The sequence below is a fragment of the Loxodonta africana genome, chromosome 2, assembly GCF_030014295.1.
Source record: "Loxodonta africana isolate mLoxAfr1 chromosome 2, mLoxAfr1.hap2, whole genome shotgun sequence".
Classification (NCBI taxonomy): Eukaryota; Metazoa; Chordata; class Mammalia; order Proboscidea; family Elephantidae; genus Loxodonta; species Loxodonta africana.
In genome coordinates, this window is record NC_087343.1 from 113,972,203 (window position 1) to 113,995,197 (window position 22,995).

The 22,995-nt window shown below is 36.6% G+C and overlaps 1 pseudogene; it reads right to left on the reverse strand.

Annotated features, from left to right (window-relative positions):
* Window positions 1-3,357: 3,357 nt before the first annotated feature.
* Window positions 3,358-5,052, reverse strand: LOC100667077 (52 kDa repressor of the inhibitor of the protein kinase-like; annotated as a pseudogene).
* Window positions 5,053-22,995: the final 17,943 nt, after the last annotated feature.

Genomic DNA, 22,995 nt, shown 5'->3' on the forward strand with positions numbered 1-22,995 from the left:
TTGTAGGGACAGTTCTCTGATTTTGGCTCTTTCTTCTTTTTGTATGTGTGCATTTATTGATATAAATTGGCCTCTGAGCACTGCTTTTGCTGTGTTCCAGAGGTTTTGATAGGAAGTATTTTCATTCTCGTTGCTTTCTATGAATTTCCTTATTCCCTCCTTGATGTCTTCTATAACCCAGTCTTTTTTCAGGAGGGTATTGTTCATTTTCCAAGTATTTGATTTCTTTTCCCTAGTTTTTCTGTTATTGATCTCTAGTTTTATTGCCTTGTGGTCTGAGAAGATGCTTTGTAATATTTCGATGTTTTGGACTCTGCAAAGGTTTGTTTTATGACCTAATAAGTGGTCTATTCTAGAGAATGTTCCATGTGCGCTAGAAAAAAAAGTATACTTTTCAGCAGTTGGGTGGAGAGTTCTGTATAAGTCAATGAGGTCAAGTTGGTTGATTGTTGTAATTAGATCTTCCGTGTCTCTGTTGAGCTTCTTACTGGATGTCCTGTCCTTCTCCGAAAGTGGTGTGTTGAAGTCTCCTACTATAATTGTGGAGGTATCTATCTCGCTTTTCAATTCTGTTAAAATTTGATTTATGTATCTTGCAGCCCTGTCATTGGGTGCATAAATATTTAATATGGTTATGTCTTCCTGATCAATTGTCCCTTTTATCATTATGTAGTGTCCTTCTTTATCCTTTGTGGTGGATTTAAGTCTAAAGTCTATTTTGTCAGAAATTAATATTGCTACTCCTCTTCTTTTTTGCTTATTGTTTGCTTGATATACTTTTTTCCATCCTTTGAGTTTTAGGTTGTTTGTGTCTCTAAGTCTAAGGTGTGTCTCTTGTAGGCAGCATATAGATGGATCGTGTTTCTTTATCCAGTCTGTGACTCTCTGTCTCTTTATTGGTGCATTTAGTCCATTTACATTCAGCGTAATTATAGATAAATAAGTTTTTAGTGCTGTCATTTTGATGCCTTTTTATGTGTGTTGTTGACAATTTCATTTTTCCGCATACTTTTTTGTGCTGAGGCGTTTTTCTTAGTAAATTGTGAGATCCTCATTTTCATAGTGCTTAACTTTATGTTAGTTGAGTCGTTACGTTTTTCTTGGTTTTTATCTTGAGTTATAGAGTTGTTATACCTTTTTGTGGTTACCTTATTATTTACCCCTATTTTTCTAAGTAAAAACCTAACTTGCATTGTTCTATATCGCCTTGTATCACTCTCCATATGGCAGTTCAATGCCTCCTGTATTTAGTCCCTCTTTTTGATTATCGTGATCTTTTACCTATTGACTTCCATGATTCCCTGTTACGTGTATTTTTTTTTTTAATTAATCTTAATTTGTTTGTTTTTGTGATTTCCCTATTTGAGTTGATATCAGGACGTTCTGTTTTGTGACCTTGTGTTGTGCTGATATCTGATATTATTGGTTCTCTGACCAAACAATATCCTTTAGTATTTCTTGTAGCTTTGGTTTGGTTTTTGCAAATTCTCTAAACTTGTGTTTGTCTGTAAATATCTTAATTTCGCCTTCATATTTCAGAGAGAGTTTTGCTGGATATATGATCCTTGGCTGGCAGTTTTTCTCCTTCAGTGTTCTGTATATGTCGTCCCATTCCCTTCTTGCCTGCATGGTTTCAGCTGAGTAGTCAGAACATATTCGTATTGATTCTCCCTTGAAGGAAACCTTTCTTTTCTCCCTGGCTGTTTTTAAAATTTTCTGTTTATCTTTGGTTTTGGTGAGTTTGATGATAATATGTCTTGGTGTTTTTCTTTTTGTATCTATCTTAAATGGGGTTTGATGAGCATCTTGGATAGATATCCTTTCGTCTTTCATGATGTCAGGGAAGTTTTGTGTCAGGAGTTCTTCAACTATTTTCTCTGTGTTTTCTGTCCCCCCTCCCTGTTCTGGGACTCCAATCACCCGCAGGTTATCCTTCTTGATAGAGTCCCACATAATTCTTAAGGTTTCTTCATTTTTTTTAATTCTTTTGTCTGATTTTTTTTCAGCTATGATGGTGTTGATTCCCTGGTCCTCCACATGTCCCAGTCTGCATTCTAATTGCTCGAGTCTGCTCCTCTGACTTCCTAGTGCATTGTCTAATTCTGTTATTTTATTGTTAATCTTTTGGATTTCTACATGTTGTCTCTCTATGGATTCTTGCAACTTATTAATTTTTCCACTATGTTCTTGAATAATCTTTTTGAGTTCTTCAACAGTTTTATCAGTGTGTTCCTTGGCTTTTTCTGCAGTTATCCTAATTTCATTTGTGATATCATTAAGCATTCTGTAAATTAGTTTTTTATATTCTGTATCTGATAATTCCAAGATTGTATCTTCATTTGGGAAAGATTTTGATTCTTTTGTTTGGGGGGTTGGAGAAGCTGTCATGGTCTGCTTCTTTAAGTGGTTTGATATGGATTGTTGTCTCCGAGCCATCACTGGGAAACTAGTTTTTCCAGAAAATCTGCTAAAAAAAAAATGCAGTCAGATCCCTATCAGAGTTCTCCCTCTGGCTCAGGCTATTCAGATGTTAATGAAGCCTCCTGGGGAGGGTGGGGGAGGGAACAGAGAGATAGGAGAGTAGCACCTCAGAATATAGCCAGAGTTGCTTGTCTTGCTTGGAATGACTATTATATCTGAGATTCCCGCGGGCGCGTCGCCTATGTGTGCTGGCTGTGTGGAGATTGCTCCCGGGGGGTCTGGCCCGCTGGAGTCACGGTCAGATCCTCCGCTTCCAGCCCCACGCCCCGCGTCAAGGCTCCCCTACTGGGACGGTGCACTCTCAACTCCAAAATCAGTCGCTGCCTCCCGGGGACTTCTCGTCCCTCTAGCCGCGTGGCCGTGCCGCCCCCGAGAACCAGTTGGGCCTCCTCCCGGGGTTAGTTCAGATGGGTGGAGCAGCTCCCCGTGCTTGTGCCGTGACCGAGTGTCCCGGCTGGGACACTGTTCTCCCCGCTCCAATACCAGTCGCTGCCTCCCGGGGACTTCTCCTACCGGCTGAGTCCCACGCCGCCCGCGTGACCCGGCTGGTCCCCTTCCCGGGGTTAGTTCAGGGGGGTGGAGCAACTCTCTGTGTTTATGCCGTACCTGTGTCCAGTCCAAATCCCTGCGGGACGGTTCCCCGGCTCGGACGCTGCTCTTTCTGCTCCAAGACCAGTCACTGCCTCCCGGGGACTTCTCCTACCAGCTGCGTCCCATGCCACCCGTGGAACTGGCTGGTCCCCCTCCCGGGGCTAGTACAGGGGGGTGGAGCAGCTCTTTGTGCTTGTGCCGTACCTGACTGGTACGCTGGCTCCAGGCTCTGGAAACAATCGCTGCTTCCCCGTATTAGTTCATTCTCCATCTCTAAATCTGTGTTTGTTGTTCAGGGTTCGTAGATTGTTATGTATGTGATCGATTCACTTGTTTTTCCGTGTCTTTGTTGTAAGAGGGATCCGAGGCAGCGTCTGCCTAGTCTGCCATCTTGGCTCCGCCTCCTCAGAACATTTTTTAAGAACAACAATGGTAATGATGAAATCAAAATCTGTTGTTACACTACAGAGTACAAATGCTCTGTCAGCTGTACAGATATTTCATCTAATATTTGTGTCACTATTTATACCATCTAAACATAAAACAATGGCTTTTAGGACATCCACTAAAATTTCAAAAGCATCATTCCTGCCTGTCCATTGAGAAAGGCAAATTTCCTTTAGTTCATTACCCCTCTCTTCATTGTTCTGAAAAAGGACAGAAGACACATTGTCGTTCTAAAAGCAGTAGTGGCAATCAGTGGAAAAAAGAACAAACTTCCTCAAACATTCCCAATGCAAAAGATCCTCTCCTAACAGGTACTGATTTTGCCAACCACATGTTTAAGGCACAGGAAAAGCAGAGTGTGTAGATGGCTTGAGGATATTTCTCTAAAACTCTAGAAGCAACAACCTTCTTCATCTTGGAAGAAAATCCACTGGCCACAATGTACACTTGGCCAGGACAGTACTCCGTATTTAGTCCCAATTTCTCAGTTATCATAGTATGAAATTTTACAGCCAAAATTTCTGTATCAGCTTCCTAAGGTAGGGAGCCCACAGGTCCCTCTCTCAGGTTATTAGATTCATGGACAAACCTCACTAACACGGCCAGGTGCTCCTCCCCTGCTATGCCCACCATGTCGTCGGTGATAATGGACAAGTATCTCTCACTTCCCTGAGAGTTTCTTCCCGGATGCAGCTCTCGCAGACCTCTAGCATCTGTTTCTGCCGTGTTTTCCGAACAGAACAGTGTGTTAACTGCTTTTGTCTCTAAGCGCTTTCTCAGAACCTCTTAACCAGAATGTATCCGGCACTCCAGCAGAGCTTGAAAGTTATCAGGAGTAAAAGAGAGAGACCTTCTGAGATTTCATCAGCTTCATGTCCATCCAGACGATGTTTTGTTTTCCCATAAGAAGCAAAATTTCAAATAAGGATTTTAGGTGTTCTTCGTTTTCCTTCTCTTCAGGGGTTAAAGGTAAAATGTCTTCATCCTGTTCTTCACCCGCTTCTTCTGCATTGAGGTTCTGAGCATTGCTGTTGTTTCTTTATGTTTTTGTTCCTGTACAGAAGTTTCAACTTTTTTTTTTCCATTTCAGTGTCCTGATTTTGTCTTCACTTAATTATTTTATTCATTTTCTGTGTCGACTACGTGGATTGTTCAGATGACTGCTAAGATCAAATATTATTGGTATAGCATTATCTCGAAGTACTGTTCTATACAAAGTGTTTGGCATATAACCGACAATGTTTCTGAAGTCGACCACGTGTTTTATCTTCTAAATCTGCTCTCCTACAATTCTCCACCCACTTTAGGCATCTGACCGGATCCGCCGGAACCTGAAAACGGGCAGCTTGTCTGTGCTCTTCCGTGTGCCGTTGGGGGCAGCATTGCCTACCCGCCGGCTGCCCAGCTGTCCCCTGCGCGTCTCCGCAGGATACCCCGCCTGCCAGTCCGGGCGGGAAGGGGAGCCAGGCCTCCTAGCCTGCTGGCTCCACAGGGCCTGCGCCGACCACGTCGGATATCTTTACGGAAGCACATTGCCACGTTGTTCTCCGTGAAGTGACTGATGAGTTTCAACTGCCCGCCTTCCGGTTAGCAGCTGAGTGCTTAACCACTGTGCTACCAAGACTCCTTTTAATTAATTACTAAAGCTTTATAATAATCTTAATACCTTGTAGTGCCAGCCCTCCAGATTTTTTATTTTCAAGTTTGTCCTATTTCCTCTTGGGTCTTTCCATTTTTATATACGTTTTAGAATCAGCCTGTAAGAATTCACATACCCACACACAAATTGCTGAAATTTTTATTAGCATTTCATTGAATCTGTAGACTCGTTTGCAGAGCTGATATATCTTTATCATATTGGGCCATCTAGTCCAAGTACACAATATATTTTCTATTTAATTTCTTTCACTAATATGTTGTTTTTTAATACGTTGTAGTTTTCAGTGTAGAGATCTTGCACATAGTAATTTAGATTCTTTTCCGGGATATTGATGTTTTTTATCCTATTTTAAAGATAATTTCGAAATGTCATTTGCTAATTGCATTTTTCTGGTATGGAGAAATAAAAGTGATAGGGGTTTTTGTCTTTGTTTCCTGACCTTGTATGCAGCAACTCTATGTAAAATATACTTATTGATTCAAATGCTTTCTATGTAGATTATTTTGATTTTCTACGTATGTATTCATGTTGGTTTATTTATTTTTGAAAACTTTATTTTTGTTTTTTTCTTGCTCTACTACACTGGCAGCCGTATCCATGAAGATGTTGAATGGAATAGTTCATTATGGGTATCTCCTTTCTATTTTAAATTTTAGGGGAAAGCTTTTAATAATATACCATTAAGATGTGTTTATTGTAGGATTTTGAATATATTCTTTACACATTTAAAGAGTGTGCTTTCTGTCTCAGATTTTTATGAGTTTTATCATGTATAGATGCTAAATTATGTGAAATGTTAATTCTGCATATACTGAGATGATAATTTGATCTCTTTCTCTCTTTCCTGTTAATGTGATTAAAAGTACTGGCTGATTATTAAATATGAAAAAAATCCTTGCATTTTTAGAATACCACTATTTGGTCATAATGCATTACCTTTTTCCTCTATCACTAGGCTTGATTTAATAATATTTTTATACCTCTTTGCATAACAGAAATTGAAGTGCTATTGCCCTTTCTTATGAGGTGCTGTATGGGTATGGTATCAAGTTTATTCTCGCCTTAAAAAGCAAAGTAGAAAATGTTCACACTCTGTTTGTTTGGAAAAGTTTGCTTGAACTTGATGTTATTTTTGTTATACGTTAGGAATCTTTCACCAGAAAAGCCAATTGCACCTGGAGTTTATCTGAAGATTTTTGGTAAAAAATTCTGTTCTTCTAATACATGTAGGTCTGTTCAGCTTTTCAACTTCTTGTATCTTTCAAGAAATTTGTCAAATTTACATAAAATCTATTTAGGTAGAATGGTAGTTAGATAATTTGTTTAGCTCAGGCTACTAAAATCTAATAGAAAAAATACCCACCAAGTAGAAATAAGCTTACCTAGCCCTCAGATATTAGTTTCCAAAGATCATATGTTTACTATAAGAAACTAGGACTTCTTTCATTAATAACTTTTTCTGGTGTTTGGGCAAAGAAAGTACAAGATAAGACCGGAAAATATATCTATGGGTGTGACAGAAAATAAGGAAATGCTACAAAATAATGGTATGTATCAAAAGGACACATGTGCCACTTTACTGGGTCTTCCAGTGACAAATTTTGTATACTTTGATAACTAAGGCAAATAATAATAGTAAGGGATTATAACCCTTAGACTAAAATAAGAGCCCACGAGTGTATGCTGGTAGAAATAAATCAATACATAAATGAAAGAAGAGAAACCTTTTTTCTTGTGATACAATTCCAACTATTAGATGTAGAAAGAATTATGGAATTAGAAAATCACCTTTTGGCACCCACCATAGTTATAAGAGTTACAGGCAAGGATCATCAATGAGTGCTAAAACTAATAAATGGAAGTTTAATGAGACATGAGAATATCACCATCTTCCCCACAAGATAGTTACTAATTGTAAAGGAAAAAGCAATAACTTTGCATTGCAGACATCTGGTAGACACCACCTAAATCAAATAATCTGAGGTAACATTACCAATAAGATGACAAATAGATATCATGTGCCTCCTGATGTGGTGCGTTTACAACAGAACATCACTTCTGTGATTTTCTTCCAGAAAACAAGTAACCTAATTCTGATCATGAGCTAATATTACACAAACAATTTGAGAGACATTTTTCAAAATAATTGGTCTGTACCCTTAAAAAAAATGCCAAGTGAAGGAAGACAAAGACAGATTGAGGAACTCTTCTAAATTAAAGAATACAAAAAGATGGAACAGCTCATTAATACTGAACCAGGAAAACAAAAAACTATTTTTTGTTTGTTTTGGTATAAAGGATGTTTTTGATACAAATGAAAATTTTGGATAAAGCCTATAGATGATTAGATAATAAAAAAATATAGAAATATTAATATCATAATTTTGATTATTGTGACCAGGTTATTGATAAAATGTCTCTGTTTTTAGAAAATACACATGGAATTATTTAGGGGTAAATTGTGTTATTTCCTAAATTTCCATCAAAAAGTTCAGGAAAAAATATAGAGAGAAAGCAAGAGAATGGTATAGCAAATATCAGTTGGTAAAATGTTAATATTTGGGGAATTTATCGGTAGGAAGCACTGATGGCTCAGTGGTTAAGAGCTATGGCTGCTAACCAAAAGGTTGGCAGTTTGAATCCATCAGTCCCTCCTTCGAAACTCTACGGCACAGTTCTACTCTGTCCTGTAGGGTCACTGTGAGTTGGAGTCAACTGGACAGCAATGGGTTATCTGAAGGATTTATGGGAGTTATTTTTATTGTTTTTACATCTTTTCTGCAAGTCTGAAATTATTAAAGTAAGTTTTAAAATATTCTTTACCGCACAGTGTATTTTTTTTTTTCCTTTTGAGACAGAATAATTTTTCCCACTTTCTCTATGATTATAAGAGCATATGAAGTATGGAGAGGTTTAAAGGTGGCCTCCTGAAATGGGCACTTAAATCAGAGAGTATTTCAAAAATATTATGGACATTACATGTTTGCTATATTTATCATAAATTGCCTACAGAAATTGGGAGTACACAATTTCTGGACTGCCAAAACCTTATTCAGGCAGAAGCTTTAGAAAAGCCTAGAGGCAAGATTGGAAGAGAAAAAAATATATATACTACTTAAAAATAAGTTCACCCATCTTTCGATTTCACATTTGAAGTTTTTAACTTAGAAAGTAAAATGAGCAAGGGGGTTTGAACTAACAAAGTAAAAGACTTAGGGAGTCAGGGAAGTGATTGGAACCCTTCCATGAAGATTAGAAGTTAAAACAATCAATTGAGATAATGAAATACAGTGTGTGTTCTTTGATGTGTGTAGAGAAAGAATTGTGTTCAGGCAAGTTTAAAGAACCCATGGATTGTAAAAATCAATCCAAATGCCTATAGGACATGGAATGCAGCTATCAGTTGAAGCCAGTTTAGTGCAGCTATTATTCAAAATACAGCTGTAGCTGGCAAATGCCCACACATCTATCCCATTAAGTAAAAATAAATTTATAAATAATACATATGATAACTGATATATATATGATATAATACATATATATATCAGTGCAGAAAAAATTTTAAAAAGACAAGTTCTTGCTATATTGTCATGGAGGTAAAAGAACTAATTGAGTGATGAACAATATGAAATTTTTCAGTCAAAATTCTCTTAAGTGATTGTGAATTCATGCTACCTGGTGTTGAATTAAAAGTAAACAAATATAGTACTGCCTTTAGACACTGTTCCTTCATTAAGAAGGCAGACATATTAACAAGTATTTACTACACAGTGTGTAAACCCAAGAACTAGGGATACATTAAGGTATAGTGGTAGGACGTAAAAGGCAATGACCAGCAATGCCTAGGAAGTGATAGCTAGGGCCTCAGTGAGATGATAGTTTTAACCTGGTTTCCAGGTTTCGCTCGTTCATGGAACTAGTTAGAGATGAAAGGAGTCTCTGGCATTCTGTTTTCCAGCATCTTGGGCTAGTCTTTGAAGGTCACTCATCATTCTGGCTGCTGAGGCTACAGATATGTCCCAGCAACTCAATGAGCACAAGGAATACACATCGGAATCCTCTACTGCCTAGGATTAAGTGAAGAGAATGTTAAAAGTTTCTAAATTTTAACACATTAAGGCATGTTACTTCAATTCCTTGAATTCTACAATTTGTAATAACATGCTTACCTTTCTTGGCTGGTTAAAATGCCAGATTCCTACTTACTTTTAAACCTTTCTAAAAATTTTAATCAACAGTTGTCGCAGTCTTTTAGACTCCCATGTCGATCAGTGTCTATATTGTTTGTCAATTCATATTTATCTTATGAAACCTGTTGCAGTAATACAATAAACTTCTTAAGTGTTATGTATAATTTTAAACATTTCTGTCAGGTTTCCTCAACTTTATCTTAAGGTCAAAGAAAATAATAATGGTAGTTTGAGTTTCTTCCTTTTCCACAGAATCCTAGGAATTACATTTCTCAGGTGATACAAAATTAAAAAAAACAAAAAAAATGAATGATTGGTTTAAATAAGTTGTCCAGGAAAAAGGGGCAAAGGTATAAACTAATTCCATGGTTATATGAAGAAAAAAGGAGGAATTCTATTTAAAGGAAAGAAGTAGAATTAGACAAACTTGATGACTCCCTGCTTCATGGATGACCAAGAGATAAGAGATGTTTGGTAAGAATTCAACGTTTGGAGCTTGAGTAACTGAACAGAGAGGGCCATATTTAGCATATATAGTAAATATAGAAGAAAAAGATTTTGCCTTGGGGAGGAGGTGCAAGTTCTGTCAGTGCTTATTAAATGTCTGGCAATGTCAAGTGATTTACATTCTCATAACTAACCTAATATCATTATTCATCCTTAAAACATGGCAAAAATGAGACTCAGAGTACAGTATCACTAAATGACAGATTCAAACTGAGATGGTTTGACTGCAGAGTTCCTGCTTTTAACTGTTACTTCCTCTCAGTTGCTTCATCCTTTAAGTGCAAATTAAAACCAGATCTAACACTGCTGTGGGATCTCACCAAGCATTTTCTACAGGTTAATTTCGTAATACCTAGGAATAACTGAGAAGAAAAAGACCTAATTAGCAAACCTTTGAAGACTACTTAAATCAGTATAATACCAGGGACCTTTTTACAGCTTATTAAACATATTCATAAGCTTTCCACTACAGGGAGAACATCTGCCCAGCCTTAAATGCCCATTAATTAGTATCATGGTTGGCACATAGTAAGTGCTCAGTTAATTTTTGTTGACCATACAATGAGTGAATTAATAAAGTAATAAAAAAATGACATAAATGGGTACACAGAAGGGATTCAATAAAGATAATTTATTCAATTACCTTATGGAGCCCTGGTGGCACAGTGGTTAAGAGCTTGGCTGCCAACCAAAAGGCTGGCAGTTTGAATTTACCAGAGCCTTCTTGGAAACCCTATGGGTCAGCTCTACTCTGTCCTATTCGGCCGCCATGAGTCAAAATCAACTTGAAGACAGTGGGAACCTTGTGCTTTAGCTTTTCTCTTGAAAAATGGGAATAATTTTTTGTAAGTATTTATTGTAAGATTTAAATAAAATAGTTATATATAATGAATTGTCTGCCTCATAAAAATTTGTAATTATCTGAATTAGTATTATTGTTAAAGTAGAAATGGGGGGTAAAGATACCAAGAGGTTTTTTGTAGATGCATTAAACTGCAAGCTAGAAGATAAAAAATCACACTGGATTAAGGATGATTCATTTCTCCATGAAATATTTTTTCTCTTTTGTTTTCATCATCAATACAGTATACTATGAATCATAACTTATCAGGCAATTATTATATGCTAATTTTAACCAGAACACTTGTGGCTGTGAGAATATATAGTTGCACCAATGCAAGATCTTGCAATAAATTGCTTTTGCATAGTGTACAATCTCAGAAGAAAATACTAAATATAAATATAGGAAAAATAAGATTTAGTATTTCAATTTTGGAGAAAAAATGTATAACAAAAATAGCATTAATATTTCTTATCAAAGAATAGAGACTAATCATGTTCTCCAAAGACCAAAAAAGAATACCCAGGCAAATAGTCACAAAGTAAAATAATAAAGTCCAGAATAACTTTGAAGTCAAATGGATGCAGAAAGGGGAGGTTAATGTTTCACGAATTAAGAGAGGTGTCAGGGAGACTGGATGTTTGCATCTGTTACCTTCACTAACTTCTGTTATTCTGAGAGCTGAAACATCATCAAATGGTCACTTAATGGAAATGCGGATGAAAGGGGGAGCCCTCGTATATGATCCCTTTTAACAAAAGTATGTAGTGGCTAAGTGCTACGGCTGCTAACCAAGAGGTCAGCGGTTTGAATCTGCCAGGCGCTCCTTGGAAACTCTATGGGGCAGTTCTACTCTGTCCTACAGGGTCACTGTGAGTCAGAATCGACTCAATGGCAGTGGGTTTGGGTTGTTTTGGTTTTATGCTCTACAGAGTGAGTGTGGTTAGGAAATTATCACTATAACAAAATAAAGAATAAGCTTATCTTAAAAGAGTGGTTATTTACATACAGAACTGTTAGTTGCTTTAACAGATCGGAAGCCTTGAGGCTTGAGGAACAATTTTAGCCTTTCCTTCTTTTGCTTCAATTGGTAAATACCAAATTTGCCACAGTATTTTAAAATATATTAATTTTAAAAATGCATATAAACTTAACAGATTAAGCTTTCTTATACTTCTATTTAAAGTTGTCAGTGGAAGGTGAACATTCTAATGCTACACTACTCCAGAGAGTAGAATATTTTTATGTTCATGCCAGAAAAGATCTAAAGATTTATTTTCTGCAGCTCTCTTTTTGAGGCACACACTCTATAATTAATGTGAATGGTGATATTTGATCTCTGACCCAACAGGAAAAACAAAACAAAACACAGAACATTTGCATCACTTAGAGGGGATGAAGATGACATTTCGTTTCTTACATTTACATTGGCCCTTCCCATTTCTAACTCTGTGCCAGGCTTTCAAACTGCCCATGAGGTTTTCAAGGAGTAGCTGGTGGATTTGAACTGCTGACCTTTTGGTTAGCAGCCTGAGCTCTTAACCACTATGCCACCAGGGCTCCAAAGAAGGCATAAACCCAAACCCAATGCCATCAAGTCGATTCTGACTCATAGCGACCCTATAGGACAAGCATAGGTGAAGAATTTTCAACAAGGAATTCTTAGTTGATTTGCAATGTACGATATAAAATCCATATTCAAATTGGAATGTTAGAAGTTGGGCCGAAGCTCACATACCTTTTGAAAGACTTGCTCTAGGTTGCAACAGAACCTGGGCATTTTTCAAAACTGTTTAGTGGTTAGGTGTGAAAATCTACTGAATCCTTGTGGTTTTCATTGCAATCAAGTAAGGCCAAATTATTGTCATAAGATTGATGACTGGATTTCATTTTGCTCCAAATTTGAATTTGTCATGCAAGCCAACAGAGATATAAAGTTAAAAAAAAACATATCTTTTAAAACTACATCATTATGTATAATACTATAGCTAAGAAATTTCCGTCTCTTTAAATACTGCTCCTTTGTATAATTAAAATCTACACATCTATTTTTGATACCTCCAGATACGTCCTTACCTGTTTTCTTTTTAGGTCTAATCTACTGTCACATTTTACCATCTCTTCATTAAATGTAGGTTCTGAATGGCCCATCATCTGTTTACCTCACTAGTTTATTTAAACTGTAGTGCCCTCATATTCACTTAAGGCTAACACCCCACCCCTTTGGAAGTCTGGTGATATAATGCTTCATTTATGCCATCACCTGTCTATCAGTTTGTCATACTGTGGTGGCTTGTATGTTGCTAGGATACTGGAAGCTGTGCCACTGGAATTTCAAATATCAGCAGACTTGCCCATGTGGCCTCAGGTTTCAGCAGAGCTTCCAGAGTAAGAAGAAAGGCCTGGCAATCTACTTCCCCAAATCAGCCAAAGATTACGCATTAATGTTAGCCATTACTCTTAGAACCTGTAATCTGTAAAAACGTTTTCTATTTCATATTCAACTGCAGAGTGTTCCGAATTTTGATAGATTTCTCATTGAAGAAACAACGTATTTCAGAATCAAGCCAATTTTGGATGCTATGTATAATGTCAACATCATGGAACATCATATTATCATAGTAGATGTTCTGAATTAATAAATAAACATGTTGGAGTGCCTAGAACTCATTTTTCATGGTATTGTCATCAGTAACCTCTGAAATTGTGTTAATAAATGCTTGATGCTACCATAGGTTTAGTGACTTTAGCTTCAGCTAAACTAACTCCAGCTTTTGCAGTCTGTGCAATTCTCCAGTCAATACACAGGTAATCATTGTATGCCACCAGTAATGTTTACATATGCATTAAAAATGCATTTACATATGAAATTCATAATCAAACTCATTAAAAGAACCTTACCTACTAATGTGGAATATGAAATATTTATATTTGCTTGTTGATATTTAACTTTATATAGCTTAAACCAATTTCGGATTTAGGTCCATAAAGTTTAAAAAAAAAAATCAAATTTACTTATTCATAGATTAATTAAAAAGTGTTTTATTAAAATTAAAATTATACTATTGTGTTTTACATATACAAAATATTGAACGTAATATATAACACTACAATACATAAAATACAAAACCATTTACTGTCAGCTGTCACTGGTCTTGGACCAATTCAGATAACTAATCGGTGGTCTTCACGCATTTTGTAATTGTTATTTTTGCATGCTGAGATGTAAAAATAACTAGAAAAAGAACACAAATTACTAATAGATGTGCTAGCCTTAATAACGGGAATGAGAATAATCTGAAACTTTACGAGTAGAATTCTCGACATAGGGTATGGTTTAGGAAAAGTGTAAATACTCCTATTTCTGGCATTTGGAAACAGTGGTTGTTTGGAGGCAGGCAAGGGTAAAGTGTATTTGGAAGCACATGGAATTTGTAGAATAATCACAACTCAAAATTTTCTAAAGTTTATTTTTGATACCTCTCTTAGTTTCTTAGTGCTGCTATAACAGGAATTTCAAAAGTGGATGCCTTTAATGTACACTTATTTTCTTACATTTTAGGAGGCTAGAAGTATGAATGTGAGAAATCCATATTTTATAGCTGAAACAATATTTAAGTTTTAGTGAAAATGTTTAAAGGTATTTATATATGAATTTATTGTTGCAGATGACAAAACTTATATTTTTGGTAATCAAGTTGTTATGACAAATCTGAATATATGAAACAATTTTAAAAGATCACACGCAATATACTTCTTACTAGTTTTATAAAAGAATATTTATTGTTTTTATGCCTATAAAAGAAGTATTTCTTACTTGAAGAAAGTTTGGAAAATAGAGAAGAAAATTAAAGGCAATTATACTTCTTCCTCCGTGATATAACCAGTCTTATTAGTATGTTTCCAGTTGTTATTCTTTCAAATATTGCTCTTTGATGTGGAAAATATTATGCAAGAATTAGCACATTAAAATATTCTAATAATGCCAAAAATACGTTCCTTGTTCATAATTTTTTAAATATGGTATAAGAAACATTGTAACATGTTTCATTTCTCATATATTTTTACTAAAAATAGTATTTTAATCAATGTGTTTATTATGTCATATTGCAGAAAATAACATTCAGTGTGAATCTCTACAGTTGCTATTTTAAAGAATTTATGTTGGGATATTGTCAATTAAATATAAATAGGATTTTCTCTGAGTTTTTATCATTCTACATATAAAATTCTAATTATTGTAACTAGCAAATCAGACTTAAAAATATGCCATGTGTGGAATATGAAGAGAGCAGTTTCTATACATAAAAATAATTTATGTCAGTCTTGCAAAAATACTTAGCAAGTTGGAGTATATCATAAATGTCCATATAGAAAATATATAAACTAAATTTAATGATATAAGAAACATTTCTGGTTAATATTTAACTAGCTTTTCCACCAGCATGGAAACTAAATTAGTGCTAGAAGAATGACATTTGTCAGAAAACATTGTGGTTTTTAAACACTTTCTTGATAATATTTGATAAATTTCCAACTATTTAATGGTTGGATAGAATAATACCATCACCATTTTTCAACATGGGGTCTAGATAAGCCCCTCTTTATTTCTCTGTGGGGAGGATTGGACTGCATGGTTGATTTTAAAGGAATTTAAGTAATATCAGATGTTCAATTTAGTGGTGGAAAATGGATACAGAAAAGAATAAATAACCTCAGACAATGTATCCTGGTCAGTGTATTTTCTTACAGCTCCTGATAGCAGAGCTACTATCTCATTATGGCAGCCGGAAATCCATTCATTAAGTTAAATGCAGTGCCTCCAGGAGAGGAACTTCAAGAAGAAAATTTCACGATGTACATGCCAAAAATTTGTTGTTTAAATAGATCCAAAGATTTTTAAAATGCTATATTCTCTTATACATTTTAAGTTAAAATAAAAAATATATCAGTTTAAATAGCTTCGTTCTTGTTGATGGGTGGCATCGAGTTCACAGTAACCCTGTGTGACAGAGCAGAACTGCACCATAGGGTTTCCTAGGCTGTAATCTTTACTGAACCAGATTGCCAGGTCTTCCTGTGAAGCCACTGGGTGGGTTCAAACTGCCAACCTTGCAAGTAGGAGCCAAGTGTACCACAAAGTCTTGTTTATAAATAGCCTTAGATAATATATTTTTTGATATTTTGTAAGTATTGACACTTGAAGGAGCCCTAGTGGCCCAATGCTTAAGCACTCTGGTGCTAACCAGAGGTTGGCAGTTCGAATCCACCAATCACTCTGTAGGAGAAAAGAATTAGATATATTACAGCCTAGGAAACACTATAGGGAAGTTCTCCTCTGTCCTAGAGGGTTGCTGTGAGTAGGAATCTGCTCCACAGCAAACACCACCAGCAACACTGACGTTTCAAAATAAAAGTATTTCTTCAACCCTTAAAGCATTTTCTGTTACTAGAACACATTTCAAAAATTTCTTCTGTATTGGATATAAAAGTATTAAAATATAATAATTAAAATTAAAGACATTACACATTTTAAAAATAATGTTTATTCATGATGCGTAACTTCTGTACAGTACTAGAAAAACAAAACAAAGCATTTAAGGACCTGAAAGTGACTTTTTTTTTCCATTAATTCACATATCCATGGGTGGATATTACTTATTTATAGAATGAGATAGGGTGTATCAATCAGTGTCCAATCAATGTGACAGTAAAAACAAGAGGTATATATTTAGAGGTTTAATGCAAGGAATTGGTTCATGAGATTGACAAGGCTGGCTAGGCAAGTCTGAATTCTGTAGGGAGGGTCTCAGGAATGGCAGTCTGAGACCCTGAGAGAGAAGCTGCAACTGGTATCCACAGGCAAAATTTCTTCTTCAGGGAAGTTTCAGCTCAGTTCTTTAGGTCCTTTAACTGATTGAATCGTACACACCCAGATTATCTTGGACAGTCTCCCTTATTTAAATTTACTGATTATGGAATTTAATCACACCTACAAAATACACCTAGATTAGTGTTATTTTCTTGTTTTCTGTCTTCCTTCCCTCCTTCCTTCTGTCCCTCCTTCCTTCTGACCTTTCTTTGTTCCTTCTCTCTCTTTCCTGTTTGGATTGGTGTTTTTTTGACTAACTGGAGGCTGTAGCCTAGCTAAGACAACACATACAGCTATCATACCTGGTTTGCCATAAGCTTTTGGGAATCTGTTTTTTTGACCTTCCCTTTTTCATGTAATACATCTAAGTACTGAGAATACTTTTTTTTGGAGTTTATTTTGTTTTATTGTATTTTAGATGAAGATTTACAGAACAAACCAGCTTCTCATTAAACAATTAGTGCACATACTGTTTTGTAACATTAGTTGCCAACGCCATAACGTGTCAACACTCTCCCCTTCTTAACGTTGGCTTACCTATTTGGATTTCCTGTCCCCTGCTACCTTCTTGTCCTTGCCCTTGGACTGATGCGCCCATTCAGTCTTCTTTTGTTTTATGGGCCTGTCTAATCTTTGGCTAAAGGGTGAACCTCAGGAGTGACTTCATTACTGAGCTAAAAAGGTGTCTGGGAGCCATGTTCTTGGGGTTTCTCCAGTCTCTGTCAGAGCAGTCTAGTTTTTTTTTTTTTTGTGTGTGTGTGTGTGTGTGTGTGTGTGAGTTAGAATTTTGTTCTACATTTTTCTCCAGTGCTCTCCGGGACCCTCTATTGTGATTCCTGTCAGAACAGACAGTGGTGGTAGACAGGCATCATTTAGCTGTGCTGGAATCAGTCTGGTGGAATCTGTAGTACATGTGATCCGTTAGTCATTTGGACTAATCTTTCCTTGTGTCATTGGTTTTCTTCATTCTTCCTTGCTCCAGATGGGGTGAGACCACTGGTGTATCTTAGATGGTGGCTCACAAACTTTTAAGAACCCAGATGCTATTCATCAAGGTAGAATGTAGAACATTTTCTTTATAAACTATGTTATGCCAATTGAGTTAGATGTTCCCCAAGACTGTGGTCCCCAGCCCTCAGCCCAGCAATTTGGTCCGTCAGGGAGTTTAGATATGTCTATGGAGCTTCCATCTAAACTGTGGAGCTTCTAGAAACTGATGGAGTAGTGCTTAAGTACTACAGCTGCTAACCAAAAGGTCGGCAGTTTGAATCCATCAGGCAATCCTCAGAAACTCTGTGGAACAGTTCTACTCTGTCCTGTAGGGTTGCTATGAGTTGGAATCAACTCGACGCCAGTGGGTTTGGTTTTTTGGTTTATGGAGCTGCTGTGATATTGCCTTGGACAAGTTGTGCCAGCTTCCCCAGCATTGTGTACTGTCTTACCCTTCACCAAAGTTACCACTTACCTATTGTCTATTTAGTGTTTTTCCATCTCTACACTTCCCCTCCCAGGAAACCATCAAAGACTGTTTCTTTTTGTGTATAAACCTTTTCATAAGTTTTTATAATAGTGGTCTCATTCAATATTTGTCTTTTTGTGATTGACATATTTCACTTAGTATATAATGCCCTTCAGGTTCATTCATGTTGTGAGATGCTTCACAGATTCATCATTGTTTTTATCATTGCATAGTATCCCATTGTGTGTACGTACAATAGTTTGTTAATCCATTCATCTTTTGATGGGCATCTAGGTTTTTGCTATTGTGAACAATGCTGCAATGAACATGGGTGTGCATATGTTCATGTGATGGCTCTTACTTTTCTAGGATATATTTCTAGGAGTGGGAATGTTGGGTCATATGGTGTTTCTATTTCTAGCCTTTTAAGGAAGCACCATATTGTTTTCCAAGATGGTTGTACCATTTTGCATTCCCACCAGCAGTGCATAAAAGTTTCAATCTCCCCACAGCCTCTCCAACATTTGATATTTTCTGTTTTTTTTTAATTCATGCCAGTAATGCCGGGGTGAGATGGGTATCTCATTGTGGTTTTGGTTTGCATTTCTCTAATGGATAGTGATTGCGAACAATTCCTCATTCAAGCAATATCCACTTGCATGTCCTCTTTGGTGAAGTGTCTGTTCACATCCTTTGACCATTTTTTAATTGGATTGTCTTTTTATTGTAGAGGTGTTGGATTTTCCTGTAGATTTTAGAGATTAGCCCTTTGTCGTATTTGTCATAGCCAAAACATTTTTCCTAGTCTGTAGGTTCTCTTTTTACTCTTTTGATGAAGTCTTTTGATGAGCATAAGTGTTTAATTTTTAGAAGATCCCAGTTATCTAACTTATCTTCTCGAGTTTGTGTGTTGTTTATTATGGTTTGTATCCTGTTAATGCAGTGTATTAAGGCCCCCTAGCATTGATCCTATTTTTTCTTCTATGATCTTTATAATTTCAGTTTTATATTTAGGTCTTTGATCCATTGAGTTAGTTTTTGTATATGGGGTGAGGTATAGTTCCTATTTCATTTTTTTTTTTTTTTTTGCAAACGGGCATCCAGCTTTGCCAGCACCATTTTTCAAAAAGACTGACTTTTCCCCATTTGATGGGCTTTGGGCCCTTGTCAAAGATCGGGTGACCATAGGTGGATGGATTTACCTCTGGGTTCTCAATTCTGTTCCATTGGTCAATGTGTCTGTCATTGTACCAGTACCAGGCTGTTTTGACTTCCACAGCTATATAATAGGTTCTGAGATCAGTGAGTGCAAGCTCTCCTACTTTATTCTTCTTCAATAATACGATACTTCTCTGGGGCGTCTTCCTTTTTCATATAAAGTTAATGATTAGTTTTTCGATCTCTTTAAAGAATACTGTGTTATTTGGATCAGCATTGCATTGTATTTTTAGATTGGTTTGGGTAAAATGGACATTTTCACAAGGTTGAGCCTACCTATTCGTGAGCATGGTATGTTTTTCCATTTATGTAGTTCTCTTCTGGTTTCTTGCAGTAGTGTTTTATAGTTTTTTTGTGTGTAGGTCTTTTACATCACTGGTTAGATTTATTCTTAAGTATTTTATTCTTTCAGAGGCTATTATAACTGGTAATGTTTTCCTAATTTCCTTTTCTTTGTTCTCTTTATTGGTGTACAGGAATCTCACTGATTTTTGTATGTTTGTCTTGTATTTTGTTACTCTGCTGAATCTATTAGTTCCAGTAATATTCTTATGGAGTCTTTTGGGTTTTCTATGTATTTTTTTTTTTTTTTATGTATAGTATCATATTATCCGCAAATAGGGACAGTTAAACGTCTTCATTACCTATTTGGATATCCTTTATTTCTGTTTCTTGCCTTCTTGCTTTAGCTAGAACTTCCAGCACAGTGTTAAATAGGAATTGTGACAAAGGGCATCCTTGTCTTGTTCCTGTTCTCATGGGGAATGTTTTCAGTCTCTCTCCATTAAAAATGATGTTGGCTGTTGGTTTTGTATAGATGCTCTTTATTATGTGGCTGCCAGGTGGTTGGAGGAAGGGAAGAAATGAAGGTAGAGAGAGACGAGATACTGAGATAAGAAAAGAAGAGAGACAAACATGCTCCGAGGCAGCCCTCTGACATGGTAGTGCAGACCAGGGAAGGGGCTCCCCAGCTGAGAGGCACTGCACAGCCTTTCAAGAAGGAGCAGAGATGGCACATGGCATCAGGTGTTCATGAGAAAAGAAAAGAAGGATGGTAGAGACAGACAAGAAAACAAGGAAAGGGGGAAAAAAAAAAGCCCCAAGGAATCCCACTGGCTTGGTGTCAGAGGTATGGAAATTGGCTCCCCAGCCTAGTGGTGCTGCATAGCCCGTCTAGAAGGAGTGGAGATGGCCTATAGCACCATGTATTCAGGAGAAATTAAAAGAAGAAAGGTAGAGAAAGACAAGAAACTGTGAAATGAAGAAAAATATGCCCCCAGGAGGCCCACCTGCATGGCGGCATGGACCAGGGAAGTGTCTCCCCAGCTGAGTGGCAGTGCACACACTGTAAAGAATAAGTGAGATGGCACACGGCACTGAGAAAGAGAGAAGGAACCAGAAGAAGCCCAAATGAGCAACAACAGCAACAAAAAATGCACTGAAACGTCCAGCTAGTGTGGGTGGGGGAAATTCAAGCAGCAAGGGACCAGCATCCTCCTGGCGGGGGAACCGTGGCTGCTGAAAAGTGGTGAAGGCCAAGCAGGTGGAAGAAGGGTAGTGGTGGGAAAGTGTATATTGCTGGTTTCTAGGTGCTCTGTCTTCTGCTGGGAGCTCCGTGAAGCTGCCTTCCTGTACTCCCTGTCCACCATTCTTACTGCCTGAGGACTGCAAGATGATGAATCAGTGCCACATTAGCTGATAGGGGACCTCTATTCTGTATTTCTCCTCGCTCTCTGTTCTCTGTCAGTTTCTTATGCCATTCCATGTTTGGTTGAGTTCTTTATACCTTCATTTGACGCTGAGGCTTCCAGGATTGATGTTTGACCCTGTATTACATAGTTTTTTGGGTCTTTGCTGTGGGGGGACAGCATGGCATTTCTGATAGCACCACAGTGGTCTAAATATTGAGAATTCTCGCTCACAAAAGTAACTGGATAGAAATGGAAGCTTTTACTTCTTAAATTTGTTAAAACTCTTCTAGAGTCCCTGGGTGGTGTAAATGGTTATCATGCTCAGCCGCTGGCTGAAAACTGAAAGACTGGAGCTTCAGGTCTACCAAGAGATGTCTCTGAAGGCCTGGTAACCTACTTCTGAAAAACCATCCATTGAAAACCCTAATGGAGCACAGTTCTACTCTGATACACATGGGTCACCATGAGTCAGAATAGACTCAACAGCAACTGTTTTTTTTGTTTTTTTTAGTCATCTCATGTTATAGGCCAAAATTCCAATAGGGGCTGTCAAAAAAATAATTTCCAGTTCATCTGATGAAAATTCAATAAGATCCTCCTTCAATTCTGTAAAAAACAAACAAAAAAACTCGAAGTCACTTGACTTTTGGAACAATTTTTTGCCCCATCATTTTCCCAGTTTGTAAAAAATGAACAAAAAAGTTCTAGCAAATATGTATTATTCCTGTCTATTACCATTTTACTTACAGGGACTATTTATACCATAATATTTGTAGAAAAGGTTGTGAAAATAAAATATTTACTTTATGAAATCCTTTGAATATAACATTTTGATAGGATGCTGTAGAGATAAGTAGAATGTTTTAAATTTTAAAAACACTTTAGTGAAAACTTTGGTGCTTCAGATTTGGTTCACCCAATATATAGAAAATATCTGCCATATAAGTTAATTGGCAAAGTCAATGATTATTGTCAGATTAATAAGGCAAATCATACTGAAATGCTGTCAGAAAAATCTGATTAAGTTTCAACTCAAATGAATATATTAATATACATATTTTGCCAACAACTTTGTTTTTGATAGACGTATAGATGTTAGTGTAGACCTGCAGATATAGATGTAAATATTGCAGAAAGCATTGTTCTGAGTTTCAGATGTGGGTGATAAAAAGATATTGCCATTTTTAATAATTTGTACTGGCATTATGCCAGTAAGCTCTTTTTTCATAGCTCTAAACCCACTCTTCTCTGGTCAGCTTTCTGATGCTGAGCTGAAACTCTGCAAACCATATTTCTACATGGCAGCTTGTTCCCTATTAATGATCTACCAATAGTGGCTTTAGAAGAACAATGCAGGACTAAGAAAAAGAAATTTTCTCTTTCCTTTTTGCTTCCTCTCAGCATTGCTTTTTTTCCCTAACAGAAGTAGTTCGTTCCCATAACAGTGGTTAAATATAGTTAGTAATTTATTTCTTATATACTCCCAGCATCAGCCTCACTGCACCTCTTTAGAGACAGCAGCATCAACCAAGCAGCATCGCCTCCTGGAATGTCTGAATGTGAGCTCTGTAAGGCTTCTCTTCTAAGCTTGTAAGTGTTCATAATTTCAAACAATCCCCTTTATTTCCTCACCCATAGTGGTGTTGATACTTTCCGCAGTTACTACCTCCATGATAACTTTTTCAATTTTTTTGTTTTTCAGTATAGATATAACAGTTAAATGTAGTTACTAATTTATTTTATCTGTCTCCATTAAAATAGGTGTATAAATTTTGTTTCTTAACTCTGATTGATGTAGACATACTGTTTTCTTGCAGAACTGAAAGCAACCACATATATCTGCCATTATTTCATTGACTGAAGGCAACCACATATATCTGCCATTATTTCATTGAACCATATGTTGAAACCTAGCTAGAAGGGAAATAGATTAATCACATTTTTAAAACCTATCTAAAATTTATAGTAACAATATGTAAAACATAAGGTGGATGGAAATTAAAATTATTCCAGCCAACCTAAGTATCTGTTAGCTTAA